The following is an 18,267-nucleotide window of genomic DNA, read 5'->3' as shown; positions in this document are numbered from 1 at the left end:
AGTGCCAATGGACAGGTCATGTGCAGAAGCTTACCAAGTATTCTTTTCCAATTTGACCCTTGCTTTCCATTACTCAAAGAGCAGCCAGGTCTTCTTAAACCAAATTAGATCATAGCACTGCACCTGGAAAAATCCAAACATGTTTCCCACAAAAACACCCCAGGTGAATATGACTCTGCTCACCTCACATGTACCACCCTCCTATTAGCAGTGCAACTGCTCTGGCTTTCTTTCAGACCTTGGAACTCACCAGATTTCTGTTGACCTTAGTTCCAAATGCTGTGTCCAATATTTAGTCTCATCTCTTTTTGTCACTGGGTCCTCTTTCAAATTTTGGTTTAAATGTTTTATCCTTGGACAGGGCTTCTCTGATCCTGTCCTGAAAATAGAAACCAGTAGAATGTGGCAAAAAGGAGGCATCTGACAAATGCCTGTTGAAGGAAAGAGTGTTTGTTCTTTCATTACTCCAAAGAACTCAGGCCAGAAAATCAACAATAAAATCACTCAGTGAGGTACAATTATGCTCATCAAAAGACAAGAGGAAAGAAAAAGAGAGTTGATGTAAGATAATGAATGTTGTCAAAATGCCAAGCAACGTATATTACTTCTCTATTAAGTGTGTTAATGGACAAATAATTAAGACAAAGCTTCATGATTTCTGGAGAAGAGTTAAAAGTGGGAATGATCACAAATGTGTACATGGTTTTCATTCAGAGTAAAGGAAAATTTCTGATTGACAGTGGGTTAGGTGCACAAACTGTGGATATGTTAATGCCCTAGAACTGGAACTGGACACTTCACAAATGAATTTCATGGTGGGTAGATAACACCTCAATAAAGTTTTTTTTTTTTTTAATACAAGAGTACATGAGATGAACTGCTGGGAGGCAGCTATACCCACTTCACTAGACCACAAGCCCTAAAGAGTGATGCCTTTTTATTGATCTTTAGAGTCTACTATAGAGGTGAGACTTATAGACTGAATAAAGACTACTGGATACTATGGACCATCTTTGAAGCAAATAATCCAGTCATTAGACCTAGCTAGGCTTTGGTCACTCTGAATACAGCAAAGCATGAGCCTTCATGAGAAATGATTTCACAGGTATAAAATTTGGTAATTGAAAAAAACAATAAGGCTTCTCTCCAGTATAAATTCTCTGATGGTGAATAAGTTGTGAGTTTGCATTGAATGCTTTACCACATTCTTTACATTGGTATGACTTCTTTCCAGTGTGAGTTCTCCAATGGCAAATAAGGTGTGATTTTTCATTAAAACTTTTGTCTTATGCTATACTTTTGTAGGGTTTTTCTCCAGTATAAATTCTCTGCTGATGAATAAGACCTGATTTTTGATAATATGATTTGTGATATTCACTCTCACTTAACTTTTTCGTATTGTCCTGTGTTGTAAATAGTCAGGGTCACAACTTCCATGTATTCCATTAATTACTTTTTGAAATATATGTCTTCTGTTCTGATCTGGTAAAATTTCTTGGGTATTATCAGAAGTCATTGCTGAAATGAATGAAAATAAAAAAATAATACTTGGTAGACTGAGATAAATATATTTTCCATGCATAGCATAGGAAATTATACCAATGTTAACAACATCAGGACCTCATTAATGTAGTAGATTAATAAATCCAAGGCCATCATTACTATAGAAACATATAAAAATGTACACATAATTATGTTGTAAAAATTACCCAAATTATTGTAGAGAGCACAGTATCCAAGATAAGTACATTACTAAGAAGGGCAATATAATAGAGGAAAAGAATGTATCCTTTATTAACCACAGTCTTTCCTGCTCCCTAATGCAGCATTGTACAATTAGGAAAAAAAAAATCTACATGCTACCTTCACACTCAGTAGAATAAAAAAAATATTACACATACATAAACATTTCTGGCTTTTTGAAGATTGTGTGAAAACTGGTTTCTGTCTACCAAAACACAGAGATCTGGAACTAACAGGTAGGTTTTGGATGCTAATACAATGGATAGTCTAGAAGTTTAAAAAAGTTAGGGAATCTTAAGAACAAATATGAACAAAATTTTACTGTGAAAAATATACACATATATATAGAATGCATCCAAACAAGATTGAGAGACACTAAAACCCTTGCAGATGTCAATATTACATGGATTAAGCCAACACATAGAAATCAAGACTAATAAATTGCTTTTTTAATGTTTGTGTTATTTGCTTATTTGTTTCATTGACAAATTCAACTTTGTGTATTTACTAATTATGTCATTGTATTTTAATGTATTTATACATGGTGAAATGACAAATGTAATGTTAATAACATGAGCATTATTTTGTATAATTATCAGTTTTGTGTTTACAAATGTTGCACTTATTCTACTAGTATTTATCAAGAACATATTACATAGCAGTCACCATGTGGAACAACAAAACTCTTGAACTCATTTTGCCCATTGAAATAAAAATTTGTTCTCTGAATAACAATATGCCAACACTCCACAAAACAATACCTGGTAGTGACAACTCTGAATTTCTAACTTTCACATGTGAATCGGATGCTCTTGCAACTGACTGCTGAATTTCACATAGTGCAAAGTTCTGCATATTAATCCCATATCATATTAAATGGCAGTGTATTTTATTTTATACCTAAATAGTAATAGCATATAAATACCATGTTTTTACTCATTCAATCATTAATGGGCACATTGGTTTATTCTAAAACTTGAATATTGAGAATCATGCTTGCACTGAACACAATACTGAGTTTATATCTTCAACATGCTGATTTAATCTCCTATGAATACATATTTCATACTGGCATTTTTGGATCATGATGAGGTCATTCTACTTTTTTTCTTTAATATGTGGTGCTTGGGATTAAACCAAAGAGTGCTATACCACTGAACTACAACAAAAGTCATTTTAAAATTGTTTGAGACATTGTTTCTGTGTTTCTGTGACTTGTCTGAAACTTGGAATTCTTTTGCTTGCCTCCCAATTACCTGAGATTTCAAGCATGTAGCTTTAAACTGTACTTGACTACTTTTTTATTTATTTAAAATCTTCCATACTGTGTTCTCAAATGATCCTAAAATCTACTGCTGACTTTTTTTAACAGACAAATCAATTAAAAATAGTACAAGGGCTGGGGAGAAAGCTCAGTTGGTAGAGTGCTTGCCTTACAAGCATGAGGCATTGGGTTTGATCCCCAGTACTGCAAAAAAAATTAATAATAATAATAATAATAAAATAAAAATAGTGCAGAACATAAAGATAAATGAAATCAGGTCTTAATTAAAGTAACAAACAAAATTATTAGTAATCAAACATTAGATAAGTGAGAGTTATGAATTACCAAAAGAATGCTAAATAACCATTCCAAGGATATTTGGTGAGCTAAATTCAGAGAAAACTTGCTATTGTAAATAAGCAGAAGTTCTGTATGTGAAGATGTCTTTACAAAAAATTTTCTGAGAGGCAGAATTGGTGTGCAAATCTATAATCCTAGCAACATGGGTGATATTGTGTAAGGAAGACCATCAGTTCAAAGCCAGTCTTAGCAACTTAGTGAGATCCTTTGAAGAATTAAAAACCTATAGAACATATAAAGGGAAGTGGGAATAAAACATATGAAGAGAAGTGTGAGAGAAATCAAAGCATGCCACTATGAATATAAATGGATCACACAGTATACCATTAAGAAAATTACAGAAAAAATTATAATATAGAAAACGACTTAAAAGTAGGAGTAGTGAGTTTACTTTTAAAATTGTATTTGATTACTAATGAATTATTATAAAACAAATCAAAACAACAACTTGACTAACAAAATTAAATATAAAATAAGAAAGTGCCAGTGAATTCTGGCAGAGAGAGGGGCAAGAAATTGAGAATGACCTGCTCCTAGGAGTCTTCTCTGGCCCTCCAGCCCAAGGCTGCTGGGTAAGATGGGGGTTCCAGCGAAAGATCAAAATCTGTCCTACAGACCCCAGAATTTCCACTGTCACTGCCCACTTGTTGTCCTAGGCTATGAATGCTTGGGAGCTCTGCCTGCATGACCTGATAGTGGCATTGATCTTTCTGACCTCAGACCCAGAAATCCTTTGCTATCAATCTCCTGGCTCAATCCTGTCCACCCTATCCAAAACTTGCACTGAGAAAATGGCACCGTTGTGTGGTGAGTGCATGGTATTTCATTAATAATGGAGGACAACCAAAAATGCCGAGTCCAGCAGGGGGCCAATGGATGACAGGAAGTTTGGCCAATCAGCACACATTAGGGTTCTCCTTGTTCACTCTGTGCATGCTCCATTCAACAACACCTTGTCCTGAGAAGGCAAACAAATGTCTCATCCATCCCAGGAGGTTATGGAAGCTGTGCAGGTGACAGGTGGTGCCAGGAGCCCCAGCAACTCGCAGGTTTCCTGAAGGATGCTTGGAGTCAGCACAGAGGAATGTCACCAATTCCTGGACAAACTTGAAGCAAATGATGCTCAGATTTATTTTAGCTCTTATTTTATAGTATTAAGTAGAGCAGGATTAAACAAGATACAAGTTATAGAGAAATTACCTCAAAATTTGTCATTGACCATACTTTCCAGCAGGTATCTAACACACAGTGGGTACATTAAGATCAACTTACTATATTTACTTAAAGTTACTCACATAAGCCTATTACAGTGAAGATATTTTCCTGTTTTCCTTCTACTGGCCTTTATTTACCCTTTGGTGTCAGATCTATTGTTAGCATAATGACTCTGTTTTATTTTAAATTAAATTTTCCAAATTGCTAAGCAAAGCATGCACTTAATCTTTAACTCATATTATTGTTTGATTCAACCTTAAAGTCTACTCTAGTACCTAAACAAGCTCAGCTAAGACTAAGGTAGGTTATTTTATTGCCAAACAATCAGTTTGAGTACCTAATTTTATCCTATTATTCTTTATGTCATTGATTTATCCTCTACCTATTGTAATACACATGTGAAACCTAAGCCAGCATAAAGTACTCATAACCAGTTAACATGCAATGAGGGAATTTGATCTTAAGATAATTTTCTAGATGTTTGTGTATGCTGTTTCTTTGTTCTTTAGTTCTACATTTCCAGGGTGGCCCATGTCATCCAAACCTTTGAAGGAAGAACAAACATTGGACATTTGTCCATTTACCATTAATATTAATTATTCATTCACCATTTTCATTGTACACTGCTGTATAGGGAAGAGGTGAATCTGTGAGTGGTGGGTCCTTATACTTATTTGCTTGTTTCCCTCTAGGTGGATACCACAAATGTCCCCCAATCTTGTAAACTAAGTAGGGCGGTCCTTGAACTGTGGGTACAATAAGTCACCTGTTTTGTCAGGCTATTTTGCTGGTAAAGCAATAATTGGGGCAGGTGTGGTCAGCATAGGAGCAAGCAGTTTCTCTAACTGAAATTTTGTGAAGAACTGCTCAAACTCTGAAATTTCAAACTTTTGTGTGATATTCGTATATCTTTTAAAGCATTCCTTGTCCTCCCCCAAGCTTCACAGACTCATTGAGGTTAAAATTCTTATCACAACTATCCAGGAAATATGATTTGCAGTTGCATAGTTATAAGTATGATAATTACAAGAAAACACCCAATTCCTAGGAGAGATGACTGGCAATTTCCTGGAATGGTGGCCTTGCCAAGCCCTTCCCCATGTTCAGACCTTGTCAAGCTGTATGGAGGAAACAGTCCCTGCCAAGGTGGAAAAGTGAGCACCTTTGGACAGTTGGTGTTTGTTCTACCAAATAGAGAAACTGCAGGGTAACAAACTATTTGACCAATTGGAAATGCCCAACACCCTTCAGGAAGATTTACTGGGTATTTGTAGAAGGCCTGTGTATATGTAATACAAAAAAGCTGCTCCCAACTTGCCCCCAAACCCTGTAAAACTTTTGCTACATCTGCAAAAGCGGTTGTTGATATATGTTACAGTTAGAATATAATGTTATATAAATACATACTTGTTTTAAAAAGTCAGAAATGTCTTCTGGAAGTGACTTTAAAATAAAATTGCTAGACCATCTCCAGGAGTGACATTGTCCAAGTTTATTCAGGGGGTTAGAGGACATGAGGAATACTAAGTATGAGAAGGGAGGATCATGGGCCAGACTGTTTATGTATAAAAAACATCTTTTATATTATAACCATTGCTTGGTTGCAAATTTTACTACTCAATCCTGTTTATACATTTGACAATGCTAAGTATGTTTTTTTAGAAATGTCAACTTTTTAAATATGCTACTGTTAAAAGTAGAAGTGGTAAAATATAACAAATTTTATAAATTACTGTTTTAAAAAAATTCTATGAAATGTTTTATAGAGGACAATAGCCAAAATTCCTGCTGAATAATAAGTATTGTATGCTGGTTCTCTGGAGCACCATGCCAGTGTGATTACAATGAGGCACAAGTAACCATTGTTCCTATGCCTATGGGTTTTGTTTTACTTTGCTCTCTACATAGTGTATATAAAGGACAAATGAATCAAAATCTACATCTAGTTTTTCTAGATGTTGAATAGGTTGCCAGTTTATGATAAAAGTAGAGTTAATAAACAAATTTTGTATGTTTTTTTTCTAATTTCTATAAAGGATTATCTTAAAATTAGAGCATTATAGCACTCTTGGTTGGTGAAGAACCAGAATGCTCATATTTTGAAGACATTTTTAAATTAGAACTCTTGTGAAATGTGTGCAATTTCTTCAAGACTGAATGGACATATTGAGTTTTTAATTGAAACCTCTAGTGTGTCTAGATGTTTAGAAGTGCCTGGTGAATGTTAAATGTAGAGGTAGTAAAATATCACTCCATAAGTCTGAATACTCTCTCCAGTATGTGGAGGCTAACACACAATGAGGTGGGGGAGTGTAAAACAAATTTCATTGGATTAGACAAAGTGGAATTAAGGGAAGGAAGTAAAGAAGGGTATAAGACAAGCAATAAAATTAATTAGACATAATTTTTCTATGTACATATATGAACACACAAGCAGTGTAACTCCACATTGCATAGAACCCTAAACATAGGAAATTATACTCCATGTATGTAAATATGTCAAAATACATACTACTGTCATGTATATCTAAAAAGAACAAATAAAAATTTTTAAAAAGAAGATAATAAATCTAAAATGAATACAAATATATGCAATCTACTGGGAACTCTATATCTAAGGAAACATGAAGAATGAAAGCAAAAGAAGAGTGTCCATAAAAAGGTTAACCAAAAAGAAAAAGCTGGGGTGGCCCAATTATGATATAGAAAACAGTTTAAAACAAGAAGTTACATGAGATAAAATATAATTTAAATTTAAAAAATCTGAAAAGAGGCAAAATAGAATATTATATGAAAAAAGAACTTTACCTAGAATACTGCAATAAGAATAGATATAGTTTCAACTCACATCAAACCTCCAAGATATAAATAGTTAAGATTGATTGAAGAAAATAAAGAAATAGAAAGAAATTCCTTAATACTAGGAGACACCAATCTGGACTGGCTGTAAAGAAGTCAAACAAAATGGTAAACAAAAATGAAAAAAGACTAAATATTTTAAGCAAATGTTCTTATATAAAAATTGTTCTCAATAGCATATGAATTATTAAAGTGGATCAACCAACAGGAAAGGAACAAACCAAAGTTAATTGGTTTGTAAATATTAAAATTATTTTGTGATCAAAAAGAATAAACTTAGAAGTCAAAAAGTGGAAAGGATGGTCAAAAATCCACACACATGAGGCAATTGATTGAACAGTCTTGAACATGATCATTTTCCAGGATTGAAAGATTAAATTAAAAAACCTTTGTACTCTTCAAGATATCTGGAGATTCCATGTAAATCTCTTTCAAACTCCCAATGCTATTTTATGCAGACACATTTGAATATGGCAGAACTCTACTTATATGGCATCAAAAAAAAATCAAAAAATCATTCTGAACAGAAATGAGAACAACATTAGTGATGGAAGAAGACAGAAATGAGCACTTGTTTACATGGGAATGATTTATTGATTTTTTGAGATACTGACAATCTACAGATATATTAGATGATCATTTGAGTTAACATTGCTTAACAGTATACATGATATGGTGGGGAGAGCAAGTTTTGTTTTCTGGTTTTGATTACATAATTTCAAACAACACATAAAAATAAAAAGAATTATAAAATGTTTCAAAACTACCTTTAAAATGCTATGGTCTTTATCCTATAAACAAGAAAAAATTTATGAATATATTGATAAAGGGCATCCATATGTTCTAAAGTTACTAGTGTAACGGAGGCAGGAAGATTATATTTTCAAGGTCATCCTCAATAACTTTATGATAACCTCTCTGAAAGTATAAATAGAAAGGGGTTGGGAATGTAACTCAATAAGAGTACCCTTGGATTCTCTCCATATTACATTAACATATGAAACTTTTACATTACTGTCTACATAGGCAGGATAAAAAAAAGTCTGGATAAAATATAAAGCTCACTTAGGTGTAATATTTATAGACACAAGGAAAAGAAAATATGTTTTTTTGACAATTGATACAAGAATCATGCTTACCTTAATTTCAATATTGTACTAATTTGTGGAGTAATGGAAAGTGCCATATACTCAAAATATACAAAAAATAAAACAATATTATGTGAAGGGAAGAAATTTATTCTACAACATGAAACCTACTGTATAAAATGAAAGAAAAAAAGAAAGAAAAATTTATTCAACAATTTATATTTAACCATAGATACATTATTTCCAGTTTCATAGAACTACAATTTGCAACTCTCACTATAGACAACAAAAGAGCATTTACTGTGAATCTTGAATTTCATTTCACAGAAAATCTTTTACAAGTATTTATAGAGGGCACAGATAAGGGAATTTTAATGAATAAATATATAAACTATTAAACTGCTTTAGAATATTTATTGCAATGCTTTGACCTAGAATTCTCCAAAAATGTGCACATACCACCTGGAGACCCACAAATAACAGAATATCTTTGGATCATGCTGCCACTCACTAGCAAAGGGGAGTTTTGGTGGTTAATTTAAATAAACTTGGATATCACTGGAGACAAACAGAAGATTTAAAAAAAATGAAAACATGATAAACATAGGGCAGAACATGTTCAATGATAAACAAGAAATAAACATAAGCTTCCGTAAAATCTTTTCTGCTAGGTAACTTCTCCATCAACATGTTGAAGTTTGACTTCCTCCTTGATTTTTGGGTCTCTCAACTGTGTCTTCTGCTTTGTCAGGCCACAATATTTTATATCACTGAATTAGTCTCAATACCACTTTTCCAAAGTTAAAGATGTATAGCCTACCAAGAAAGGGAGAGATTAAAGACTAAAATAAATGTCATTAACATTTTATCTCTACCAAAAAATGCTTCTCTATAAGAAACATGTTCTTATAGAGAAGTTCCCAAAAGGTATTCTGCAAGGAGAGAAAATTAATTAATTATAATTAATTAAAAATTGTGAAGAAAACTTATGCTTACCCAGGAAGACTAAGTTTCTGTAATTCTCTAACATCACATCTCTATATAAATTTTGTTGAACTGGCATTCCTACTCTTCAGCGAAATCAATGGTCACATCCCTGAAAGTCAACAGTTTCTTAAATAAGAATAGGTAAACAAATATTATATTGAGTATTTGATCATTCACAGAGTTTTTAAATTAACAGAAGTTGCAACAAGAGTTAGACTCTCATGTAGGTGATGACTTTATTTATTAATATACTTTTATACACTTTTATACTTTTATTTATTAATATACTTTTATACTTTATTAATATACTTTTATATTTATTAATATACTTTTATATTAATATACTTTTATTAATATACTTTTATACTAATACTATTATATGCCTCTGAAGAAAAAAGAGATATAAGTCCAAAAAGAGTATAATAATTCCACTTTTATGAAATAAAACATAAAAATCAGACATCAGTACAAGAATATAGATTTTGTAATTTTATATATCATGACCTAAATTGTACACATATCTCTCACATGAGAAATTTATGGTAATTAATAGAGGAAATTCTCAGATATTATTGTACAACCATGAATCAGAGATTTGCTGAAGTGAAAAATCTGATTCAGTAGTTCTGGGATCAAGCTGTTTTTTGAAAATGTAGGAATTTCTCTAGCTATTCCAGGATGAGTGGGATTAGAAAAACTTAAACTTAATGAGGTTGACCACTTAAAGGAAATATTTACTATTGAAAATGAGTTCAAATATTTTATGGTACTTACAAGAACAATACCATTTGGGTATGCTGTTGTGCTTTGTTTCTCAAGTTTAAACTTATTTTAATATCTAAAATAAAAATTATATTTATGCAATAAAACTTTGATTCATGTATACATTATGTTTATAACAGGATAACCATATAGATCTTCAAACCGTTGTCATTTTTATTTAATTTTTTTGGTTCTTTTTAGCTCTAAATGACAGTAGAATCCATTTATATGAACTTATACAAGCATTGGATATGCTAATTCTAATTAGAATGACAATTGTCTTGTGGGTGGACATGATTGTGGAACTCATGTATTTTTACATGTATACATAGGAAAATTATGTTAGACTTATTCTGCTGTGTCCTTTTCCTATTCCCTCCTTTTTTTTCACCATTGTCTAATCTTATGTACTTTCCTTACACTCCCCCACTTTATGTGGTATAGATTTCACATATCAGCAAAAAATTCAACCTTTGGATTCAGAATTGGTTTAATCCACTTAGCATAATATTCTTCAAATTCATCCTTTTACTGCAAATGTCATGGAGTCATTCTTTTTTAGAGTTGAATAACAATTCATTGTGTGTATATGCCCCAACTTCTTTATCCATACATTTATTGAAGAGCACCTAGGTTGGTTTCATAAGTTAGCTATTTTAAATTATGCTGCTATAAATGGTAATGTGACTGTGTCACTGTAGTATGCTGAGTTTAATGTCCTATGGGTAAATATTAAAGGGTAACTTTACTGGATTAAATGGTGGATTCATCCCTTGAAGAATATCCATATTGCTTTCCAGAGGGGTTGCAACAATCTGCAGTCCCACCAGTAATGTGTGAGCCTTCTATTTTTCTCATGTCTTTCTGAACATACATTACTTATATTGTCAATAGTTGCTGTACTGACTGGACTGAGTTGGAATCTCAGGGTAGTTTTAATTTGTATTCCTCTAATATCTAGAAATGTTTAAAATTTTTCCAAATATTTGTTGATCATTTCTATTTACTCTATGAGAAGGGTCTTTTCAGTTTCTTTGCCCCTTTATTGTTTTGGTATTGTGTATGTGTGGTGTGTGTGTGTGTGTGTGTGTGTGTGTGTGTGTTGTTTTTCTGAATACTTTGTTATCCTAGAAATTGACAACATATTCAGGTAGCAACATTCTTGTCCCAATCTGTAGGTTCTGTTTTCATGCATCTTTTGCTGTGAATGTATTTATTTTGATCCCATGTATTTTACTATCATTAGTTTTTTTAATTTTAGACTCTTTTTCAGGAAATCAGTTCCTATACCAAAGTGTTGGAGTTCTGGGCTTAACTCCTCTTCCAGTAGGTGCTGTGTTTCTGGTAAAATTTCTAGGTCTTTGATCTACTTAGTGTTGACTGTTGTGCAGGATGAGAAATAACGATTAACTTTCATTCTATTACATATGAATTTCCAGTTTTCTCAGTACAGTTTGTTGAAGACTGTCTTTTTTCCCGTGTGCACTTTTAACACCTTTGTCTAATAGGAGGTAAGTATTTTTATGTGGAGTTTATCTCTCTGTCTTCTATTTTGTTCCATTTGCTTTTGTGTCTATTTTGTTGCCAGGATATATAATTTTTTAAACTATAGTTCTGTTCACTGGTTTTCATTGTAGAGATACTTCACTTCTTTAATTAGGTTGATTCCTAAGTACTTTCTTTTGGAGGCTATTGTGAGTAGGATAGTTTTCTTAATTTCTATTTTAGCTGATTCATTATTAATGTATAGAAATTCAATTGAATTATGGGATTAGTTTTATATCCCACTACTTTTCTGAATATCTTCATGAGTTTTAGAATAGTACCAGTTGAGTTTTTGGGACTTGTACATATAGAATTATGTTGTAAGCAAAAAGAAATACTTTGAACTCTTTTTCCTACTCATATCACATTAAATTCTATCTTTCATTTAATTGCTTTAGCCAGAGTTTCAAGGAGTATGTTGAATATAATTGGTAAATGAGGACATCCTTGTCTTCTTCCTGCTTTTAGTGGGAATGATTTAAATTTCTCCATTTAGAATGATGTCAGCCTTGGGTTTCTCATATATAGGAACATTTCAACCATCCCTAGTTTTTCCACTGTTATAAATATTGAGTGGATGCTGTGTTTTGGCAAAAGCTTTTTCTGCATCTACTGAGATGATCATATCATTCTTGTCTTTATGTATATTTATATTATGGGTTATATTTATTGATTTCCATATGTTGAACCAACCTTACATCCCTGGGATGACCATGGTGCTCTATAATTTTAATGTGTTTTTGTATGCAATTTGCTATTATTTTATTAAGAATTTTTTGCACTTATGATCATCAAGTATATCAGCGTGAAGTTTCCATTCTTGATATGACTTTGTCTGATCTTGGTATCAAGGTACTAGTTTCATATAATTAGTTTGAAAACATTTCTTAGTGTTCTATTAGTGGAAAACTTTGAGGAGAATTGATGTTAGTTTTTCTTTAAAAGCCTGGTAAAGGAGATCCAAGATGGCGGACTACAGGGAGGCTGCGTTCCTTGTCACCACATAACTCTGATTTCAAGCAGAGGATGTCTGTTTCTTGGTGAGGCAGTTTTTGCTGCTTATTGATCCCCTGATGTTTACCCCATTTGTCTGCTGTGATCACCTGCAGTCTGCCAGCATATCGATGCCTTTTTTCAGTGCAGATTACTCACTGTCAGGCTCCTATCATCTGCCATTTGCCTTCCTCTCACCTGTCCATTGCCTGTCTTACACCTATCCATCACCCAAAGCATGAGGTTCACCTCCTGATTGCCAAAAACAGTCAGCAAACTGATCACAGACCTCCAGTGGAGCACCAACTGTCTGCTGTTGCCTGGAAGTTCACTGAGACAGTACCTGCAGGTTTGATTACACGTGGCTGCCACCATTTTGAGATGAAAGTCAGGCCCTGTAGGATGCTGGCTGGACTGACCTGAGCCCTGTCTCCAGGATCCCTCAGCCTGACCAATCTGTCTCTGCCTCCAGGGCCCTTACATCGACTGACTGCTCCCTGCTGCCAGGACCCCCAGAACAATGAACTGGACCCTATCACCATGACCTAGACTGACTGATTGCACTGATTGCACCCTGCCTCCAGGATCCTTCAACCACAGCAAACACACCCGACCTCCAGGACCCCTGCCTGACCAACCACACCCCGCCTCCAGGACCTCCAGCTGACCATGTCCACACCCTGAGCTGCAGCTTGTCAACACATTTGGAAGCCAGAGTGTCCATCTTGGATAATCCTGGAAGCTGTAGCTCCAATATATAGGTGGGGAAAATCCCATACTGAGATGCCTGCTGGAGACTTGAAGCTCATTTTCAGGTACCTCTCACGCATCAGGTTACTGAAGACTGGGAGGTTTCATTATTATATGACTGTTATACTGTAAATATTCTTTTTTCTCCTTATTGAAAATTTTTAAGTTATTCTTTCTTTACTTTTTTTGCTCTCTTTTACTTTTGTTTACCTATTTCCTCAGAGTCACTTTCTCCCTTTTTTTGCTAACATCCAATGTCTTTTTATTATACTTTCACTCTTTCTATTATCTAGAACTTCTGTATATTCTTTTCTTATCCCATTAACAGCCACATTCTACATCCCTCTGCATCCTCTTTGTTCTCCATTTGAAACTGCAGACCTTATTGCAAATCTGTTTGTTTTACTGAAGATAATATTTGAATTCATTCTGTTTATTATGACAATTTTGTTATTGTCCTCATAGGGGCTATTTGGTCTAGGATTGCATAGTGTCTGAATTGGGCACTGCTAATATTGATCTCCCCTTAAAAAAAGGTTTTGAAAACCTATAGGGCCACTATAAGCCTAAGGGGGAAATCTGCAATACCCGTAATCAGCACTGCTAGAGGGGAAGATGCATGAACAACATGAAAAAACAAGGGAAGAAAATGATCCAAACAAATCTAGATTCTATATTAATAGAATCCAATGACAGTATTTTAGAAAAATGTCAGAGAAGAACTTCAGATTATACATGATTAAGATGATTCACGAAGCAAAGGATGAGATAAGAGAGCAAATGCAGGCAATGAATGATAATAGCAATAAGCAGAAAGAGCAACTGCAGGAAGCAAAAATCATTTCAACAAAGAGATAGAGATTCTCAAAAAAAAAAGAAGAAAAGAAAACCAAACAGAAATTCTTGAAATGAAAGAAACAATAAACCAAATAAAAAATTCAATGGAAAGCATCACCAAAAGACTAGACCACTTGGAATACAGAAACTCAGACAATGAAGACAAAATATTTAATCTTGAAAATAAAGTTGCCCAAATAAAGAAGATGGTAAGAAATCATGAACAGAATCTCCAAGAACTATGGGACATCATGAAAAGACCAAATTTAAGAATTATTGGGATTGAGGAATGCACAGAGATACAAAGCAAAGGAATGAACAACCTATTCAATGAAATAATATCAGAAAATTTCCCAAACCTGAAGAATGAAATGGAAAATCAAATACAAGAGGCTTACAAAACACCAAATGCACAAAATCACAACAGATCCACACCAAGGCACATTATAATGAAAATGCCTACCATTCAAAATAAAGATAGGATTTTGAAAGCCATGAGAGAGAAACATCATATTACATACAGGGGGAAATCAATACAGATAGTAGCAGACTTCTCAACCCAGACTCTAAAAGCTAGAAGGGCCTAAAACAACATATTTCAATCCTTTAAAGAACATGGTTGTCAACCAAGAATCCTATACCCAGAAAAACTAACCCTCAGGATAGAAGATAAAATAAAATCCTTCCATGATAAACCACAGTTAAAAGAATTTACAAATAGAAGCCTGCACTACAGAATGTTCTCAACAAAATATTCCATAAGAGGAAATGAAAAACAACAATGGAGGTCAGCAAAGGGAGGAACTACCTTAGAGAAAAACCACTCAAAGGAGAATCTGAGCCAACTTAAAAACCAAAAATAAGCCAAATGACTGGGAATACAAAGCATACCTCAATAATTACCCTGAATGTTATTGGCCTAAGCACAGTGATCAAAAGACATAGACTGGCAGAATGGATGAAAAAGAAAGACCCAACAATATGCTGCCTGCAAGAGACTCATCTCATAGAAGAAGACGTCCACAAACTAAAGGTGAAAGGATGTGAAGAAATCTACCATGCACATGGACTCAGTAAAAAGGCAGGGGTTTCCATCCTTATATCAGATAAGTGGACTTCAAGTCAAAGTTAGTAAGAAGTGATAAAGAAGGACATTTCATACTGCTTAAGGGAACCATAAATCAGGAAGACATAACAATAGTAAATATTTATGCCTCATACAATGGTGCACCCCTGTACCTCAAACAAATCCTTCTCAATTTCAGGAATCACATAGACCACAACACAATAATTCTGGGTGACTTTAACGCACCACTGTCACCACTAGATAGATCTTCCAAACAAAAACCAAGCAAAGAAACCATAGAACTCAATAAACACAATCAGTAACCTAGACTTAATAGGCATATATAGAATATTCCATCCATCAATGAGCAGATTCACTTTCTTCTCAGCAGCACATGGAACCTTCTCAAAAATAGACCATATGTTATGCCACAGAGCAGTCCTTAGGAAATGAAAAAAAAAAAAAATAGAGATACTGCCTTGTGTTCTATCAGATCAAAATTGACTGAGAGTAGAAATCAATGACAAAATAAAAAACAAATTACTCCAACACCTGGAGGCTAAATAATATGCTATTGAATGAAACATGGATAACAGAAAATATCAGGGAGGAGATAAAAACATTCTTAGAGTTCAATGAGAATGATGATACAAAATATCAAAATCTCTGGGACACTATGAAAGCAGTACTAAAAGGAAAATTCATTGCATGGAGCGCATTCCAGAAAAGAATGAAAAGTCAACAACTAAATGACCTAACATTACACCTCAAAGCCCTAGAAAAAGAAGAACAGAATAACAGCAAATATAGTAGGAGACAGAAAATAATTAAAATCAGAGCTGAAATGAATGAAATTAAAACAAAAGAAGCAATCAAAAATTGACAATAAAAATTTGGTTCTTTGAAAAAGTAAACAAAATAGACAAACCCTTATACACACTAACAAGGAGAAGGAGAGAGAAAACTCAAATACTAAAATTTGTGATGAAAAGAAAATATCATGACAGATACCACTGAGATACATAACATAATGAGAAGCTACTTTGAAAATCTGGAATCCAACAAAATAGAAACTACTGAAGACATTGACAATTTTCTTGAGACATATGCTCCTCCCAAACTGAACCAGGAGGACATACCCAATTTAAACAGATCAATATCAAGCAATGAAATAGAAGAAGCCATTAAAAAGCTACCATCCAAGAAAAGCCCAGGACCAGATGGATTCTTAGCCAAGATCTACAAGACCTTCAAAAATGAACTTATTCCAATACTTCTCAAAGTATTCCAGGAAATAGAAAAGGAGGGAACCCTACCAAACACATTCTATGAAGCTAATATCACCCTCATACCCAAACCAGGAAAAGACACATCAAGGAAATAAAATTTTAGATCAATATCCCTGATGAATATAGATGCAAAGATCCTTATCACAATATTGGCAAATCATATCCAAAAACATATTAAGAAAATTGTGCACCTTGATCAAGTGGGGTTCATTCCTGGAATGCAAGGATGGTTTAACATCTGCAAATCAATAAATGTAATACATCATATCAATAGACTTAAGGATAAGAATCATATGGTTATTTTTATTGATGCAGAAAAAGCATTTGACAAAATACAACACGCCTTCATGCTCAAAACAGTAGAAAAAATAGGGATAGTAGGAACATACCTGAACATTGGAAAGGCTATTTATGCTAAGCCCATGGCCAACATCATTCTTAATGGAGAAAAACTGAAACCATTCCCTTTAAAAATGGGAACAAGACAGGGATGTCCTCTTTCACCACTTCTATTCAACATTTTCATGGAAACTCTAGCCAGAGCAATTAGGCAGACTAAAGAAATTAAAGAGATACGAAGAGGAAAAGAGGAACTTAAGTTGTCACTATTTGCTAATGACATGATTCTATATTTAGAGGATCCAAAAAACTCCTCCAGAAAACTTCTAGACCTCAACAATGAATTCAGCAAAATAGCAGGCTATAAAATCAACACGCATAAATCTAAAGCATTTTTAAATGAAAGCGATGAAACATCTGAAAGGGAAATGAGGAAAACAACTCCATTTTCAATAGCCTCAAAAAAAATAAAATAATTGGGAATCAATCCAACCAAAGAGGTAAAAGATCTCTACAATGAAAACTTCAACACATTGAAGAAAGAAATTCAGGAAGACCTTAGAAGATGGAAAGATCTCCCATGTTCTTGGATAGGCAGAATTAATTTTGTCAAAATGGCCATACTACCAAAAGTTCTATATAGATTCAATGCAATTCCAATTAAAATTCCAATGATGTACCTTACAGAAATAGAGCAAATAATCATGAAATACATCTGGAAGAATAAGAAAACTAGAATAGCTAAAGCAATCCTTAGCAGGAAGAATGAAACAGGGGGTATGGCAGTATCAGAACTTTAACTGTACTACAAAGCAATAGTAACAAAAACGGCTTGATAATGGCCCAAAAATAGACAGGTAGACCAATGGTACAGAATAGAGGGCACGAACACAAACACAAATGAATACAATTTTTTCATACTAGACAAAGGTACCAAAAATAAGCAATCGAGGAAAGATAGCCTGTTCAACAAATGGTGCTGGCAAAACTGGAAATCCATATGCAGCAGAATGAAATTAAACCCCTATCTCTCACCCTGCACAAAAATCAACTCACAGTGGATCAAGGACCTCAGAATCAGACCAGAGACCCTGCATTTTATAGAAGAAAAAGCAGGTCCAAATCTTCAACTTGTTGACTTAGGATCAGACTTCCTTAACCGGACTCCAT

This window comes from Sciurus carolinensis, unplaced genomic scaffold (genome assembly GCF_902686445.1).
Source record: "Sciurus carolinensis unplaced genomic scaffold, mSciCar1.2, whole genome shotgun sequence".
Lineage (NCBI taxonomy): Eukaryota > Metazoa > Chordata > Mammalia > Rodentia > Sciuridae > Sciurus > Sciurus carolinensis.
This window is presented reverse-complemented; position numbering follows the sequence as displayed.